Source organism: Salvelinus alpinus, chromosome 24 (genome assembly GCF_045679555.1).
Source record: "Salvelinus alpinus chromosome 24, SLU_Salpinus.1, whole genome shotgun sequence".
NCBI classification, from domain to species: Eukaryota; Metazoa; Chordata; class Actinopteri; order Salmoniformes; family Salmonidae; genus Salvelinus; species Salvelinus alpinus.
The window spans coordinates 32,158,945-32,164,704 of record NC_092109.1 but is presented as its reverse complement, the minus strand read 5'-3'; positions in this window follow the sequence as shown (position 1 = coordinate 32,164,704).

Sequence of the window (5,760 nt, the reverse complement as noted above, 5' to 3'; positions counted from 1 at the left end):
TGCTCAGATAAAACTGCATCACCCAGTCATCAAACCCATCAATTCTTCTAACATTTCATCTGCTCAGATAAAACTGCATCACCCAGTCATCAAACACATCAATTCTTCGAATATTTAATCTGCTCAGATAAAGCTGCAGATCAGTGTTGATCTATGTTCCTGTCACGTTCTGACCTTAGTTCCTTTTTTATGTCTTTATTTTAGTTGGTCAGGGTGTGAGTTGGGGTGGGCATTCTATGTTGTTTTTCTATATTTTGTTCTGTTGTTATATTTCTATGTGTTTGGCCTAGTATGGTTCTCAATCAGAGGCAGGTGTTTTTTTTTTTTTTTCTGTGTTCATTTTGATTTATAAAAAATCTATTATGGACACTTACCACGCTGCACATTGGTCCGATCCTTGCTACTCCTCAGACGAAGAGGAAATCCGTTACAGTTCCAGAGAAATGGGTAGGAATTTTGGTAAAAACATGAGCTTCAGATCCCCCAAAAAGTGTAGACATGCAAAAGAATGCACATAGAAAACATTAATTGAAGATTTTTTTATTATTGTATGTAGTTGTTTTTTCACACAGCATTGTACATTTCTCACTCTTAATGAAGAACCACACAGAGCTCACACCTGATTGTAAACCCATTTCACCAGCTAGGAATCGGGCCAGACTGAACTCATGGCCAAGGAGGTGGATGGATGGTGACACAGGTAGGGGTGAGCAGTGCACTGTGTGGCTTAAAACAGCGCTGATGGCTGGGACATTTTGGCATTCCTGAACTTTCTGAAGTTCTAAAAAAACAAATTATTAAAACAAGGATTAATGTTTCTGCTAATCCAGTTGATGTTTCATGTACAACTCAGACCACCTAGAGTCATTCGTTCCTCGCTCCAACTGAAGTATTCATAGGCACTTCAGTGCAATGAGCTTTACTATGTTACATGTATAATTTCTAAGTCTTTCACTGGCCTCAGCCATAAATAACGGGTCCATTTTCTAAATGATGACCATTTTGATTTTAATGGACAGAGCCCAAAACTGTTTTAGAAGGCTGGCAGAGAGGCAGGCAACTGCTCAAGTTGAACGTATTAACCAGCTTGCCAACTGAGGATCACGTTCAAGAAGTGGTCTTACACCATTTCCACAGAGTGCAACAACTCTCAGGAGTGGTGTGATTCAGACAGCTAATCCTATTTCACACGACTGAGAGGGGCTTGGTGGCATTGGCTGAGTAAATGAGCAGTTTGATTCTAATGTGGAACATGATGATCATCATATACCCGACTAAAAATGACCATCAACATGGATATCAAGGTCAAGCTATGGAGGTGCTGTCGTTACTGTTTATTACCTGTGCCAACGCCAGCAACACAAACAGAACACTGCAGAACAACAGGGTTACACTGTTACAGACAGAGAGACTGACAGATGCTTGACCATAATCAATGCATATAAACACTTACAAGAGGAATTACATAAGATCCGATATGTGATGTAACAGGGAAGACACAACCCTATATGGCACAGCCCGCTCTCAAGGAGTATAACAACAAGAGAAAACAAAACCAAACAAATGTATATACATTTTTGGTTTAAAGTATACATACCAACAATAACAAAAACAATCTTTGCACGTATTTGATGGTACAGTGTTTGTTGTTTCCACATAAAAGGAAAAGATGAGCAGTAGTAGTAGTAGACGTAGAGGCATGTTGTCTGTGAGGGGTAGCAGTTGATCGTAACATGGACCTGAGGACAGACAGTGATGGGAATGTACAGTATGTATGGGAGAGTGGCGCTGTCTGTCTGTGAAGAGAAACTGAGGTGAAGGCACATTAAAGCACAGCAATAGTGCAGTGGAACAGACACTCGCCTCGTAGCCACAGGCACAAAAATACATCTCAGAGGCTTGACTACAACACTAATGCTACTGAGAGCCTTAGGAGCCATTGCCGTCTTTCTCTCTCTCTCACTCTCTCACTCTCTAAGTCTCTCTGCATCTACAGTGAGGGAAAAAAGTATTTGATCCCCTGCTGATTTTGTACGTTTGCCCACTGACAAAGAAATTATCAGTCTGTAATTTTAATGGTAGGTTTATTTGAACAGTGAGAGACAGAATATCAACAAAAAAATCCAGAAAAACGCATGTCAAAAATTTTATAAATTGATTTGCATTTTAATGAGGGAAATAAGTATTTGACCCCTCTGCAAAACATGACTTAGTACTTGGTGGCAAAACCCTTGTTGGCAATCACAGAGGTCAGATGTTTCTTGTAGTTGGCCACCAGGTTTGCACACATCTCAGGAGAGATTTTGTCCCACTCCTCTTTGCAGATCTTCTTCAAGTAATTAAGGTTTCGAGACTGACGTTTGGCAACTCGAACCTTCAGCTCCCTCCACAGATTTTCTATGGGATTAAGGTCTGGAGACTGGCTAGGCCACTCCAGGACCTTAATGTGCTTTTTCTTGAGCCACTCCTTTGTTGCCTTGGCCGTGTGTTTTGGGTCATTGTCATGCTGGAATACCCATCCACGACCCATTTTCAATACCCTGGCTGAGGGAAGGAGGTTTTCACCCAAGATTTGACGGTACATGGCCCCGTCCATCGTCCCTTTGATGCGGTGAAGTTGTCCTGTCCCCTTAGCAGAAAAACACCCCCAAAGCATAATGTTTCCACCGCCATGTTTGACGGTGGGGATGGTTTCTTGGGGTCATAGGCAGCATTCCTCCTCCTCCAAACACGGCAAGTTGAGTTGATGCCAAAGAACTCCATTTTGGTCTCATCTGACCACAACACGTTCACCCAGTTGTCCTCTGAATCATTCAGATGTTCATTGGCAAACTTCAGACGGGCATGTATATGTGCTTTCTTGATCAGGGGGACCTTGCGGGCGCTGCAGGATTTCAGTCCTTCACGGCGTAGTGTGTTACCAATTGTTTTCTTGGTGACTATGGTCCCAGCTGCCTTGAGATCATTGACAAGATCCTCCTGTGTAGTTCTGGGCTGATTCCTCACTATTCTCATGATCATTGCAACTCCACGAGGTGAGATCTTGCATGGAGCCCTAGGCCAAGGGAGTTTGACAGTTCTTTTGTGTTTCTTCCATTTGCGAATAATCGCACCAACTGTTGTCACCTTCTCACCAAGCTGCTTGGCAATGGTCTTGTAGCCCATTCCAGTCTTGTGTAGATCTACAATCTTGTCCCTAACATCCTTGGAGAGCTCTTTGGTCTTGGCCATGGTGGAGAGTTTGGAATCTGATTGATTGATTGCTTCTGTGGACAGGTGTCTTTTATACAGGTAAGAAACTGAGATTAGGAGCACTCCCTTTAAGAGTGTGCTCCTAATCTCAGCTCGTTACCTGTATGAAAGACACCTGGGAGCCAGAAATCTTTCTGATTGAGAGGGGGTCAAATACTTATTTCCCTCATTAAAATGCAAATCAATTTATAACGTTTTTGACATGCGTTTTTCTGGATTTTTTTGTTGTTATTCTGTCTCTCACTGTTCAAATAAACCTACCATTAAAATTATAGACTGATCATTTCTTTGTCAGTGGGCAAACGTACAAAATCAGCAGGGGATCAAATACTTTTTTCCCTCACTGTATGTCGGTCACTCTCCCAAATCCCCCACTGTCTCACTTTCTCATTCCCTCCCTCCCTACCTCTCCCTTTATCCGTGGATTTATTTTAGTACGAAAACACTATATCAACTGGGTATGTTACCATTGGGTATGGTAATAGAACGCAAAATCAGACATCTTTGGATATTATTAAAAGCGTTTGGGCCGGGGAGGGAAATATGTGTACAGCTGTACAAACGTAAAAAATTCTGAGTTGGCACGCTCGATAACTCTTGCTGTTTGCTTGTATGGCTTATGCTCATATTTACTTAGGATGTTTCAGTGTGTAAATCAAGGCTTGCCTCTCTCATATCCTCTCCGGTGCTGTCACTCACTTTGACGATCACTAGCATAAGGATCCATTGCCAAGCAGTGAGAAATGACTGCCTATTAAAAAACAACAACAGTCATCATGAACGTCACTGTCCAGATTGGAGAGGGTGTTGGGCTCCACTAATGCCATCTTGCCTGCTTAATTAACACTCAGAATGAAGTCACAGCTACTCCCCTCACCCTGGTCCCATCCATTCTTAGACACTGGTGGCAGATGATGCAATTATTTATTTATTGACCCTTACTTTACCAGGTAATGTGGCTCTCCGTAGCCGATGTGAGTAAGACCTTTAAACAGGTCAACATTCACAAGGCCGCAGGGCCAGATGGATTACCAGGACGTGTACACCCGAGCATGCGCTGACCAACTGGCAAGTGTCTTCACTGACATTTTCAACCTCTCCCTGTCTGAGTCTGTAATACCAACATGTTTCAAGCAAACCACCATAGTCCCTGTGCCAAAGAACACTAAGGTAACCTGCCTAAATGACTACTGACCCGTAGCACTCATGTCTGTAGTCATGAAGTGCTTTGAAAGGCTGGTCATGGCTCACAACAGCATTTTCCCAGAAACCCTAGACCCACTCCAATTTGCATACCGCCCCAACAGATGATGCAATCTCTATTGCACTCCATACTGTCCTTTCCCACCTGGACAAAAGGAACACCTATGTGAGAATGCTATTCATTGACTACAGCTCAGCATTCAACACCATAGTGCCCTCAAAGCTCATCACTAATCTTAGGATCCTGGGACTAAACACCTCTCTCTGCAACTGGATCCTGGACTTCCTGACGGGCCGCCCCCAGGTGGTAAGGGTAGGTAACAACACCTCCGCCATACTGATCCTCAACACGGGGGCCCCTCAGGGGTGCGTGCTCAGTCCCCTCCTGTACTCCCTGTTCACTCATGACTGTATGGTCAGGCACGACTACAACACCATCATTAAGTTTGCTGATGACACAACAGTGGTAGGCCTGATCACAGACAACGATGAGGCAGCCTATAGGGAGGAGGTCAGAGACCTGGCCGTGTGGTGCCAGGACAACAACCTCTCCCTCAACATGATCAAGACAAAGGAGAGGATTGTGGACTACAGGAAAAGGAGGAACGAGCACACCCCCATTCTCATTGACGGGGCTGTAGTGAAGCAGGTTGAGAGCTTCAAGTTCCTTGCTGTCCACATCACAAACAAACTATGATGGTCCAAGCACACCAAGGCAGCCGTGAAAAGGGCATTACAAAACCTAATCCCCCTCAGGAGACTGAAAATATTTGGCATGGGTCCTCAGATCCTCAAAAGGTTCTACAGCTGCACCATCGAGAGCATCCTGACTGGTTGCATCACTGCCTGGTATGGCAACTGCTTGGCCTCTGACTGCAAGGCACTACAGAGGGTAGTGCTTACGGCCCAGTACATCACTGGGGCCAGGCTTCCTGCCATCCAGGACCTCTACATGTATACCAGGCAGTGTCAGAGGAAGGCCCTAAAAATTGTCAAAAACTCCAGCCACCCTAGTCATAGACTGTTCTCTCTGCTACCACACGGCAAGCAGTACCAGAGTGTCAAGTCTAGGTCCAAAAGGCTTCTCAACAGCTTCTACCACCAAGCCATAAACCTCCTGAACAGCTAATGAAATGGCTACCCAGACCCCTCTTTTACGCTGCTGCTACTCTGTTTATTATCTATGCATAGTCACTTTAACTCTACCTACATGTACATATTACCTCAATTACCTCACATTGACTCGGTACCCCCTGTATATAGCCTCTCTTACCGCTGCTTTTACATTTTTTGTTACTTTTATTT